Genomic DNA, 12,559 nt, shown 5'->3' with positions numbered 1-12,559 from the left:
TGAACAGACTAAATACATTTTGCTGAGCTAGCAACCACAGTAGACTGAAGCAACTCCTTCTTTCTTTCAGATAGAGATGAATTACTACAATTTTCACCCCCTGCAATGAAACTTTACATCTGAATCTTTGCATCAGCATTACAGTGCGTTGTAGGACTTTTTATATTCACAATTAGAACTGTTGAACAATAGTGGATGCTCTGAAACCAGACATGGATTAAAATGAAGCCTAGGGGACCAATAAAATACAAAAATAGGTTTCTAAAATATGTGAGGATAAAAACACCTACAGTATGGGCAGAGCTTGACATTTAAGTGTATGAGGTGGCAGACGAACCTGAAAAAATAATTGCATTTTTTAGAGTTACAAACATACTGCTACATACTGTATTTACATCACATCTCAAGTCAAATATCATACCTTGTTTCTAATATGCAGTTATAAAATGAAGTAAATCTCACTATCATTTTCACATTTAAAACTATTAAAATATTTAAATAACAGAAAACATAGCATTTTTCAGTTTGTTATTCTTCTTGGAATTTTTAGTTAATCTCTACATATATATATATATACAATATCCAGTGTCTATCTGTCTATCTGTCTGTCTGCTTTTCATGAGAGAACTATTTAACAGATTTCGATACAGGTTTTTTTCTATAATTTGCTTGAACTTTCTGGTTGATTTTGCGACTTCTCTCATAGCTCTAAGAATCATAGTTTGCTTGCAGGAGCGATATATTCACGCTAATCTGAGACAGAGGCTGTCTCAAAAAAATTAAAGGAATACTTTGAAAACACATCAGATCTCAATGGGAAAAAACATGCTGGAAATTTATACTGATATGGACTGGGTAATGTGTTAGGAATGAAAGGATGCCACATCATTTGATGGAAATGAAAATTATCAACCTACAGAGGGCTGAATTCAAAGACACCCGGAAAATCAAAGTGAAAAAATGATGCGGCAGGCTAGTCCATTTTGCCGAAATTTCATTGCAGCAACTCCAAATTGTACTCAGTAGTTTGAATGGCCATCACTTGCTTGTAAGCATGCCTGACAACGTCGGGGCATGCTCCAAATGAGACGAATGGATGGTGTCCTGGGGGATCTCCTCCTAGATCTGGACCAGGGCATCACTGAGCTCCTGGACAGTCTGAGGTGCAACTTGTCGGCGTCGGATGGACCAAAACATAATGCCCCAGAGGTGTTCTACTGGATTTAGGTCAGGTGAGCGGGGAGGCCATTCAATGGTATCAATTCCTTCATCCTTCAGGAATTGCCTGCATACTCTCGCCACATGAAGCCGGGCATTGTCATGCATCAGGAGGAACCCAAGACCCACTGCACCAGCATAGGGTCTGACAATGGGTCCAAAGATTTCATCCCGATACCTAATGGCATTCAAGGTTTCGTTGTCTAGTCTGTAGAGGTTTGTGTGCCTCTCCAGACCATCACTGACCCACCACCAAACTAGTCATGCTGAATGACGTTACAGGCAGCATAACATTCTCCACAGCTTCTCCAGACCCTTTCACATCTGTCACATGTGCTCAGGGTGAACCTGCTCTCATCTTTGAAAAGCATAGGGCACCAGTGGTGACTTGCCAAGTCTGGTATTCTATGGCAGATGCCAATCAAGCTCCACAGTGCTGGGCAGTGAGCACAGGCCCACTAGAGGACATCAGACCCTCAGGCCACCCTCATGAAGTCTGTTTCTGATTGTTTGGTCAGAGACATTCACTCCAGTGGCCTGCTGGAGGTCATTTTGTGGGGCTCTGGCAGTGCTCATCCTGTTCCTCCTTGCCCAAAGGAACAGATACTGGTCCTGCTGATGGGTTAAGGACCTTCTAAATCCATGTCCAGCTCTCCTAGAGTCACTGCCTGTCTCCTGGAATCTCCTCCATGCCCCTGAGACTGTGCTGGGAGACATGGCAAACCTTCTGGCAATGGCACGTATTGATGTGCCATCCTGGAGAAGTTGGACTACCTGTGCAACCTCTGTAGGGTCCAGGTATCTCCTCATGCTACCAGTAGTAACACTGACCATAGCCAAATGCAAAACGAGTGATAAAACAGTCAGAAAAGATGAGGAGGGAAAAATGTCAGTGGCCTCCGCCTGTTAAACCATTCCTGTTTTGGGGGTCGTCTCATTGTTGCCCCTCTAGTGCACCTGTTGTTAATTTCATTAACACCAAAGCAGCTGAAACTGATTAATAACCCCCTCTGCTACTTAACTGACCAGATCAATAGCCCAGAAGTTTCATTGGCTTGATGCTATACTCTGATTAAAAAGTTTTCCTTTAACTTTTTGAGCAGTACATATATATAATAAATATATATATATATATATATAATATATATATAATATATACTGTACATACAGTATAAGCTATAACAGAATTAAAACATATAGAAACATAAGGAAAAGGACTGAATGTAACTCAAGGGGTGACTGCAACTTAAAGCTTAAGGACATGAAGTGTTTGTCTCTTCTTAGAGAAGCTATAAACATTATTTTCCAAGGTTATAATGAGGTAAATGAGTAACAAACACCCTTAAAGAAAGCGGGGATAAATTGATGACAAAGGCTATGAAGTGGTGCTAAGATCAATTGTTCAATCCCCTAAACACCCCTGTTATTAAAGTAGTGTTCAGAGTAATGCAAGAATTGACATAAGTTAGATTAGTAGTGTTGGTTGATTGGAAGAAATGATAAAGTTCTGCATATTAAGAGTCAGATAACTTGATGTATTAGATAAGGTGATATAATTAGAAAAAAAGTATAAAAAGGAGATGAGTTGTTTAATTTTCAGTCACTCTATAGACTGAGACATTTGTTCATTACTCTGTGTAAATAAAGAATTGTTCTGCATTCTCATCTGTACTTTGAAGACAGTGAAAAGTTTTTTTTCATAGCACTTAATTTAATCGTGTCACAATAAGCACGTAGTTATTTTTTAAACAAATTAGAAAATGTATGAAATGCATTACATTTAGGTGCATTTAAGGACTGGGTTATATTTACAGAAGGACAGAGAGGCGTTGTAATGATTAGGACTGGAATTTAAAACATAGCCATAAATACAAGCTTGGGGTTATTACTGCAATAATCTTTGTCAAAACAGAAAGATGAGACAAGAAATCATAGTCAAAAAAAGTAAATAAAAATAAATAAATACATAACAGGGCTTAAAGATCAAGAACCAAAAAGATTTGATTTTTAAATGTAGCACAAGCAAGGTAGAGTTATCGACAATCTTAGATGGGGAAATCATGTCAACAGTGACCCTTTAACCTGTCGTGCTGATCATGCAAATGTTACAACCTTCAACATGATGCACCCCAGCCAAAAACTAGCTAAAAGTCTAAACCAAGAGAGCAAAGAACCCAATCGGAAAATCCAGATGCTAAGCTAAAAATGTAGTTGAGAGGGAAAACACAATAAATGCAGTAACCAGAAGAAACAACACAGTGCTGCTGCCTCGCAGTTAGGAGACCTGGGTTCACTTCCCAGGTCCTCCCTGCGTGGAGTTTGCAGGTTCTCCCCGTGTCTGCGTGGGTTTCCTCCAGGTGCTCCGGTTTCCCTCCCACAGTCCAAAGATATGCAGGTTAGGTGCATTGGCGATTCTAAATTGTCCCTAGTGTGTGCTTGGTGTGTGGTGTGTATGTGTGTGGTGTGTGTGTGTGTGCGCGCCCTGCGGTGGGCTGCCACCCTGCCCGGGGTTTGTTTCCTGCCTTACACCCTGTGTTGGCTGGAATTGGCTCCAGCAGACCCCCGTGACCCTGTAGTTAGGATATAGCGGGTTGAATAATGGATAGATGGATGGATGGATGGATGGATCTTCAGGAAGTGGTTATAGGCCTTTCAGTTTATAAATCATCCTGTGTGTGACCTCACAGCACACAACCTTCAGAAAAATGCCCCAAGCGCATCACCACTGCTTTCCGGATGACCACAAAATAGCAGCAAACCCTGAAAAAGAATGGCACCACAATACAAACAAATCATAACATAATAAAGTGACAATGCCTCACCATAGTATATATAAATAGTATATATAAAAGTGGACCTGACTGTGTAACCCTCCTCACTTCCATCTGTACTCAACTTTGGAAACATTTTCAAATCCCACTTCTGAATCAGTGTGTAACTGTGTAAGTATTCAAACCTGTCTCCATACAAACATGGCACTGCACTTTACTTGCTAAGCAATGTGGAATGACAAAGTCCATCTTGAAAGGTGGCACATAAGTAATCTGTACATACTATGACTATTTTTGATCTAAACAAGATCCAATTTTCAATTGCAGTTATCAATGATCAAAAGAAAGATTTATATAGACACAAGTCCCAAGTGCAAATATAAGTTTTATTACAATAAAGTACTTTACAACTTTTTTTTGTAATCACAAACACAATTCTCTCTTTCTTTCTTCTCCTCCACACCTCCCAGGCAAGCTTTATCTGTCCTTCACACCTGACTGTAACTCGCCTGGCTGAGGTTGTATGGTCTGTTTTGTCTTAGACCTGGGAGTCCTTCCTCTGCTAGGGCATAGCCCATTGGAAGTACTTCTGGGTCAAAAAGTCCCACCATGTAGGGATAATGGAACTCTGCAGCACCCCCCTGGTTGCACCCTAGGAACTCGACCAGGTTGCTCTATGGGATTACAATTCCCAGCAAGCCTTGTGGGTTTCTCCACAGGTAGCGTTGCCCAGAGAGGCTGTCATCTAGCATGTTGAGGGAGCATGTAGTCCTACTAGGTTGTCTCCTGTCCTTCCACCACATTGGATTCCCAGACAGATATTGTTCCTCAGTCCAACCCTGCCTGGGTGCCAGTGTACCCACTGCCGCACTGGCATCTTTTGCATGTCTACAATTTTCACCTTCTTTTTTGTGCATCCAAAAGGGCTGGCCCCCTGTCCATGTAAGGAATCTTGTGCCACCCCAGCTGGGATGCCCACCCATGTGCAAAATCCATCACTATGTATATTCTTATTTTATTGTGTGCCCTAAGAATAATCCTGGAGTGGACTTGGGTAGTTACACTTTTGAATCATTTGATGTGACTTTGTCCAATCTTTGCTTGTTTAAATATGATTTAGCAAATGTGCTCTATGTTCACTTTGGTCCTGATACTGTGCGTGGGTCAGAATTAAATAAGCTCTAATAATAAATTCATCTTCAGAAGGCCAGCAGGCTCCAGAAATACCACAGCACTCAGTTCACTCAGTTCTGGATTGGTTGTTATTTGCTGAATTATATAAGCCAGCATGAAACAATGCATGTCTCTCTGTGCCCTGTTTGTAAGAAGTGCCTACTCTGCTCAAAATTGAAAACAAAGACTGGACGTTTCCAGCTAATGTCGGTATTAAAGGGCATCTCTTCTTCACTGATAAAAAGTACTCTTCTAACAACCAGTAATCAGACTCATGTTAAAGTGGTGCAGGAAGATGGAGTTTAGAAATTTCCAAATGTAATTTATTTCTTTTTTTTTGAGGTTTTCTATGTTACCAATTTAAGGCAGTATTGCATTCTAGGTTAGAGTTAAAATGAAAAGGGATCTCCTTCTCATCATCTAAGGTCAAATAACTTCTTTTGTCCAGCACTTTCTCCTTCTCATCTGGATATAGGATTCCAGTCCATTGCAGGGTATATTCACACACACGTATGTGCATACACGTGCACACACACACATACTTAACACATCTATTAATTATTTCATTCATTTATTTATTTTCTTAACATTCTTATTCTAAAACAGGGCAGTGGGGAGCCAGAACCTATCATTCATGACACCCAATAGGAACTAATGCTTAATTAATTATGTTCTGAACAGACATTTTCCCATATCTAATACTGTACTGTATATGTACAGGATGGTTACTCTTTCAGTAGGAAAGCAGAGAGTGTGAGTGAGTGTGCCATGGGATGACTTGACATTCTACCTAGGGACCCATATTCATCTTATGAAGTCTCGTATTCCAAACAGAATCACAGGGTGCCAGGCTTATCCTGGCTGCAGTGGACCGAAGGCAGGAATTCCTCTCTGGAAGGGGTGGCAGCTGATCGTGGTGCACAATTAAAATGATTCCAACTGTTTCTTCTACCACACAAATTTAACCAAATGTGAATGGCTTTGAAATGGGAGGGCCTGGGAATACTTGTATAGTATGGAACAATATGAAGCTACACACACACACACACATAGTATATTCAGACTCCTTTACTTACTTAGACTTAGTGCCTCCTGTACTGTGGGTGTATTGGGAAACCAATGTTTTCCATCTGGTCTGGTCCCTCGCCAAGATTTCAGTGCCGTTCTATTCCATGTCTAGAGCCGTTAGATCTTCTTGAAAAGTTGTCCGCAAGGTCTTCAATGGACACCGATGCTCCTGTTTACATTTCCAATTGATCGCCATCTTTGGAGTTCGGTGATCGGGCAGACGTAACACATGGTCTGCTAGGCACATGCGGTGAGCAGTGATGATGTCTTCCAGTTTCTGTAAATGGCTTTGCTGCATCATTACATCGTTCTTAGTTTGATCATGGTAGGTGATAACTAAGATCCGTTGTATGCACTGCTGATGGAAGACATTGAACTTCTGGGTTACACCCCTCATCATACTTCAAGTTTCGCTGGCGTATATGACGGTGGGGACCACAATGCTGCTGTAGAGGTGTAGTTTCACAGCCTTGTAGATCGATGTTGTTGACCAGATCTTGCACATTTGTTTGTAAGACTGCTGCCACCTTTCTAATTCTGCTCACAATATCTCTGTCCATGCTACTGTTTAAATTCATTCACTTAACTGACTGGTTCGTGCACTACACTGCCATATAGTTTCGTACTCTGGCCAATACCCACGATCTTATCCATGTTGATCCATAAGCCAACCCATCCTGCTTTGTGTTCAATACTCTTTCACTTTCTGTATAGTTGTGTTGTAGATTTAATTTTAAATTGATAAATTTCCAGTTTTTGCCCATCAGTCTGCACGTAATATCCCATAATAACAAAGTGAAAAACATGTTTTCAGAAATGTTTACAAATTTATTAAAAATCAAATACTTTATTTCAGTATTCAGGCCTCTAATTCAATGTTTTTTAGAAGTCCCATTTGGCAGCAATTACAGCTTTGAGTCTTCTTTGGTAAGTCTCTGTAAGCTTTGTGTACCTGGATTTGGGCAATTTATCCCATTATTCCTGGCATATTCTTTCAATCTCCAATAGTTTGGATAGGAAGCATCTGTAAAACTGTCATTCTCAGGTCTCTCCACTGATGTTCTATGGGGTTTAATTCTGGGCTTTGGAAGGCCACTCAAGGACAGTCAGAAACTTGTCCCAAAGGGAATCCAACATTGTCTTGGCTGAAAGGTGAACCATCACCCCAGTCTAAGGGGGTGTGAACTTCGAGCAGGTTTTCTTCAAGGATCTCTTCATATTTACCTGCAGTCATTCTTCTCTGAGTTCTAAACAGTCTCCCTGTCACTGCCACTGCAGAAGCACCCCTATAGCATGACATTGCCACAAGGGTTTGGAATGCCACAGCAAATGGTCTGAATGTGTATGGAAACAAGAGAGTTCAGCTTTTGCTTTTTACTAAATTTGCGCACCTTTCTGAAAACTCGTTTTCACTTTGTTCTTATGGGTTACTGAGTGTAGATTGATTGACAAAAGTGGCAAATTTATTCATTGTCACACACATGCACTTGGGAAGCAGTCGATGGGCTTGACTAAGCGTGTGCTTACTCAGGACCAAGGGTTGACAGTGTGCACTAAGGCCTCTATTCTTTCCTCTGAAGATTCCCAGAAGGGAAATCCACCTAAACAACTTCTGGTCCCTCTACAGAATCCACTTCCTGTCCCGCCTCCAGAGACCTCCCAGCTACTCCCAGTCCTGACCTCACTTCCGGTTACAGCTCAGGAGACCCGCCTCTTGCTCCCTATCCACTATAAATTCACCACCTTTCTCTTATTGAATCAATTGTGTCAAGATTCAGTCCTTTCAGATTACTCGTTTGGTGTTTTCCTTGCAGTTAAAAGTTACACAAATGTTCTTCCTGACTTTTCTGTGTTCTTTTGCACCACTTAAAAATAAATCTACATCGTAAATAAAGTGTGCAGAAAGTGGTCTAAATACTTTATGAATCCACTGCATATATTTCTATCTATCTATCTATCTATCTAATCTATCTATCTATCTATCTTATCTATCTATCTATCTATCTATCTATCTATCTATCTATCTATCTATCTATCTATCTATCTATCCATACTGTATCTACTCTATATATACTGTATAAAATCCTAAGCCTAAAAGTGTAACGATTTTATATGATGTTTTTTATTTCACTTTTTTGTCACGCTTTAAATCGCGCTAAAACCTATATATATATGTTTGGTTTCATTCTTTTCAGAATTTATCGAACTTTAATGTTATGTTGTTAGATTTTCAGAATCTTATTCCATTTTTAATTATAAACTAAAAAATATCAAGAACTCACGTCCCGCAATGATGAGACTTTGTGCCAAAAGATTTAACCACGCCTGGGGCCGGAAATAAAAGACATAGAGTAGGACAGCTGCTGTACAGGGTTTTAAATGTTTGAAGTGCTATGCGAGATGCAGATCACGCAGCTTGGCAGAAGCAATCCAGCAGCTGATCGAGCAAACAGGAGGTAAAAAAAAAAACTATTTGTTTCCCATTGTATCACCATTTAAGAGGGGGTTTCAGAGGAGCGACTGTGTCTCTTTGGGGTACGTTCAGCCCCCCTCTTTACAACAGCAGCAGAGATGCGAAGTGGCTGGCGCGTAGCACGGGCTGGGGAGGTTGGCGAGCAATGCGAGCAGGGGGAAACCCCCTAGTATGTATATATATATGTATATAATATATATATATATATATATATAATATTCATGGCATTCGTAGTCTGTGTCACAATCTGATTGTATGGGTGGTTACCTACCAGGTAACGCTTGTGGTTGGTATATATATATATATATATATATACTATATATATAATATATTATATATATATATATATATATATATAGTGCCCTCCACAATTATTGGCACCCCTGGTTAAGATGTGTTCTTAAGCTTGTAATAAATTATTTTTTTTCCCCAAAAAATATAAGGCTCACAACACAAAAAAAGAAAAAACCCAACCTTTAATTGAAGAGCATTTATTCATTTAGAAACAAAATCCCACATTAAGAAATACATTTTTTACATGAAATCATGTGTGCCACAATTATTGGCACCCCTAACACTTCCTATAAAATAAAAGTAATTGAAGCATTTTTGTAATTTCTAGTTTAGTTTTTAAAGTTAATCAGATTAAATTGGAACTTTTAATTAGTAGTTAATGACTCCCTGTGTCCCTGGGGTATAAATATGACGTGACACAGAGTCCTATTGCTCTTAGCCACTCTTCAATATGGGAAAGACAACAGAACATGCCGTTCAAGTAAGGCAGATGTGTGTCGACTTTCATAAGTCAGGTAATGGCTACAAGAAAATAGCTACTTACCTAAACCTGCCTGTATCTACAGTCAGAGGAATAATAAAGAAGAGTAAAACAACGGGAACAGTGACAAACAAGGCTGGACGAGGACCCAAGTTTATCTTGCCATCACGCACAGTGAGGAGGTTGGTAAGAGTAAGTAAAACATTCTCCAAAGCTCACAGTTAGAGAACTGCACCAAAGAGTGGTATCTTGGGGGTCACAAAGTCTCCATGACAACCATAAGATGCTATCTCCATGCCAACAAGCTGTTTGGGAGACATGCAAGGAAAAAGCCTTTTCTCACCTCCAATCAGAAATGTAAACGTCTGGAGTTTGCTAAGCGGTACTGGGGCTTCAACTGGGACCGTGTGCTTTGGTCAGATGAGACTAAAATTGAGCTTTTTGGCAACAAACATTCTAAGTGGGTCTGGCGTGAATCCAAGAATTAATATGCAGAAAAGCACCTCATGTCCACTGTAAAGTATTGTGGAGGATCTGTGATTTTGTGGGGCTGTTTCTCTTCCAAAGGACCTGGGAACCTTGTTAGGGTGCATGGCATCATGAACTCCTTGAAATACCAGGACATTTTAAATCAAAACCTGGTGGCCTCTGCCAGAAAGCTGAAGATGGTTGTCATTGGGTCTTCCAGCAGGATAATGGCCCTAAACATATGGTAAAAATCTTCACAAAAATGGCTCAGAAAACACAAAATCAAGCTCATTCCATGGCCATCTCAGTCCCCAGACCTCAACCCCATTGAAAACCTGTGAGCTGAAGAGGAGAGTGCATAAGAAAGGACCCAGGACTCTGGACGATCTAGAAAGACTGTGCAAAGAGGAATGGTCAAAATCCCTGTCTCTGTATTCTCCAATCTTGTGAAATGTTATAGGAGAAGATTAAGTGCCGTCTTGTTGGCAAAGTGGTTTTTTTTTTTTTTTTTTTTTTTGTTCTTTGTTTCGCCTTATACAATTTCTTGTATAGGAATTTGGTAGTTTTCGCATTACCCCTTGGGGTCAGAGCGCAGGGTCAGCCATTGTACAGCGCCCCTGGAGCAATTACAGGTTAAAGGGCCTTGCTCAAGGGCCCAGCAGAGGAGGATCTCTTTTGGCAGTGACGGGGATTTGAACCGGCAACCTTCGGGATACCAGCGCAGACCTTAGCCTCAGAGCCACCACTCCGCCCATACGAAATATTAACAGCAAGTGTGCCAATAATTGTGGCACACATAATTTCATGTAAAAAATGTATTTCTTAATATGGATTTTTTTCCCCCAATGAATAAACGTACTTCAATTAAAGGTTGGATTTTTCTCTTTTTTGTGTTGTGAGCCTTTATTTTTTGGGAAAAAAAACAATTTATTAGAAGCCTAAGAACACATCTTAACCAGGGGGTGCCAATAATTGTGGAGGGCGCTATAATACACACAGAGTGTCCCAAAAGTCACTATACACTTCTTTTTTTCTATTTCATTCCAGGTATCATTTGGAGAGACTTAAGCCATCAGCATATGACAACTTAGGCTTTTTCAGTTTTTGTAATCGTATCATTACCTTAACTATGACTTGCCAAATGACATTGGAGCAGCGTTGCAGAATTGCCGCTTGGCAAGAAGTTTTTCAGCGCTCTTGTGTCCAAAGGTGGCTGAAAGTTGTCGAAAATGGAGCTGCTCATGTGTGGGTATACAACTAGTCTTCAAGGCGTTGGAACGTGATGACAAGCCTAGCACGTAAAACTGCAACGACTCCTTTGTTGATGCTAGAAAATAGCTCAGTTTCTTGTGTTATTTTTAGGAATTTATTAAAAGTGTATAGAATATATATATATATATATATATATATATATATATATATATAATATATATATATATATATATATATTCTGACCTGTTTGCCAAGCATGTTTCACACAAACGTAATACTAAAGTGAAACATTTATGGCTGCTCAGGTGTTCATACAAATATAAGAAAAGTCCAAAAATCCCGAACTTAACGTAAAGTTGCATAAAAAATCTGTTTCTGAAGAAAATTTGATTTAAAAATTGGAGCTGCGGTGGAGGCATGTCTGAATGATACACCTCAATTTATTACAGTCGTCTTAATAAAAATATCTTTCATCCAGTAAATCGATAAATGCACATTGATCTAGTTTTACACACCTTGTAGTGAAGATGGTGTCTTGCTGCTTGAACAATTTTTGAAAAAGGCTTTACTTGTGACATAATTTGATCCACCTCAATGTAACTGTTACCAATTGTGTAGAAAATGTGCATGATAAACACAGCAAGGTGGCCATGACCATCATACATGCGCAGACACTCATTTACAATCACTTACGTAACTCTGTATGACCTCTTGTAAGCAGAAGCACAGATTCACAGCACGTTATCATGAAAGCTAATAAAAAGTCTGTAAATATTGTAAAATATTAGGGTCACCACTGAATTTATAAAAATCCACTTTAATGAAAGCTGGCTAGCTGCAGGGACATAAAGTACAGCTCTCTGTTTGGGCCATAAATAAAAAATGATTCTCACATTTACATTTAATGTAGCCTTCTGCTGATAAAGTCATAGGAGCTCAATGCAAGCAGAAAAAAAGTGGCAATCATGTAATGGTAGTTCATTCAATTTTAGAAATGCCAAGGGGAACACGGCCTTAGAATGAGCTTATACAAAGAAGGAATCAACCCAGGATGGGCTGCCGGCCCATCACAAGTTGCACTCACATTAGATTTGCTGACTACCTTGTGTCCACTGATTTAACTGGGCTTGAGAATACTATGATTTGTTATGTAATTAACTGAAACAGTACATCTTTCTGATTTAAATAAAAATAGAAAATTTGGAGAAAATTCATATAAATACAGGTAGGCCACATGAAGACTGTACAGAGAGTATCCAGACCATGATTTGAAACCAGCGATGGAAATGCTAATCACTGTGTCTCCTTCAGTTTAACTGTTTAAGTTGAAATTACTGTACTTCTTTACAAAGTTACATATTTTAATTTATAAAAAAAAATCTCCTTTTTTGAATGGAAAAA

Source organism: Erpetoichthys calabaricus, chromosome 9 (assembly GCF_900747795.2).
Source record: "Erpetoichthys calabaricus chromosome 9, fErpCal1.3, whole genome shotgun sequence".
In the NCBI taxonomy this organism is placed as follows: Eukaryota; Metazoa; Chordata; class Cladistia; order Polypteriformes; family Polypteridae; genus Erpetoichthys; species Erpetoichthys calabaricus.
Note: the sequence above shows the minus strand (reverse complement) of the source record.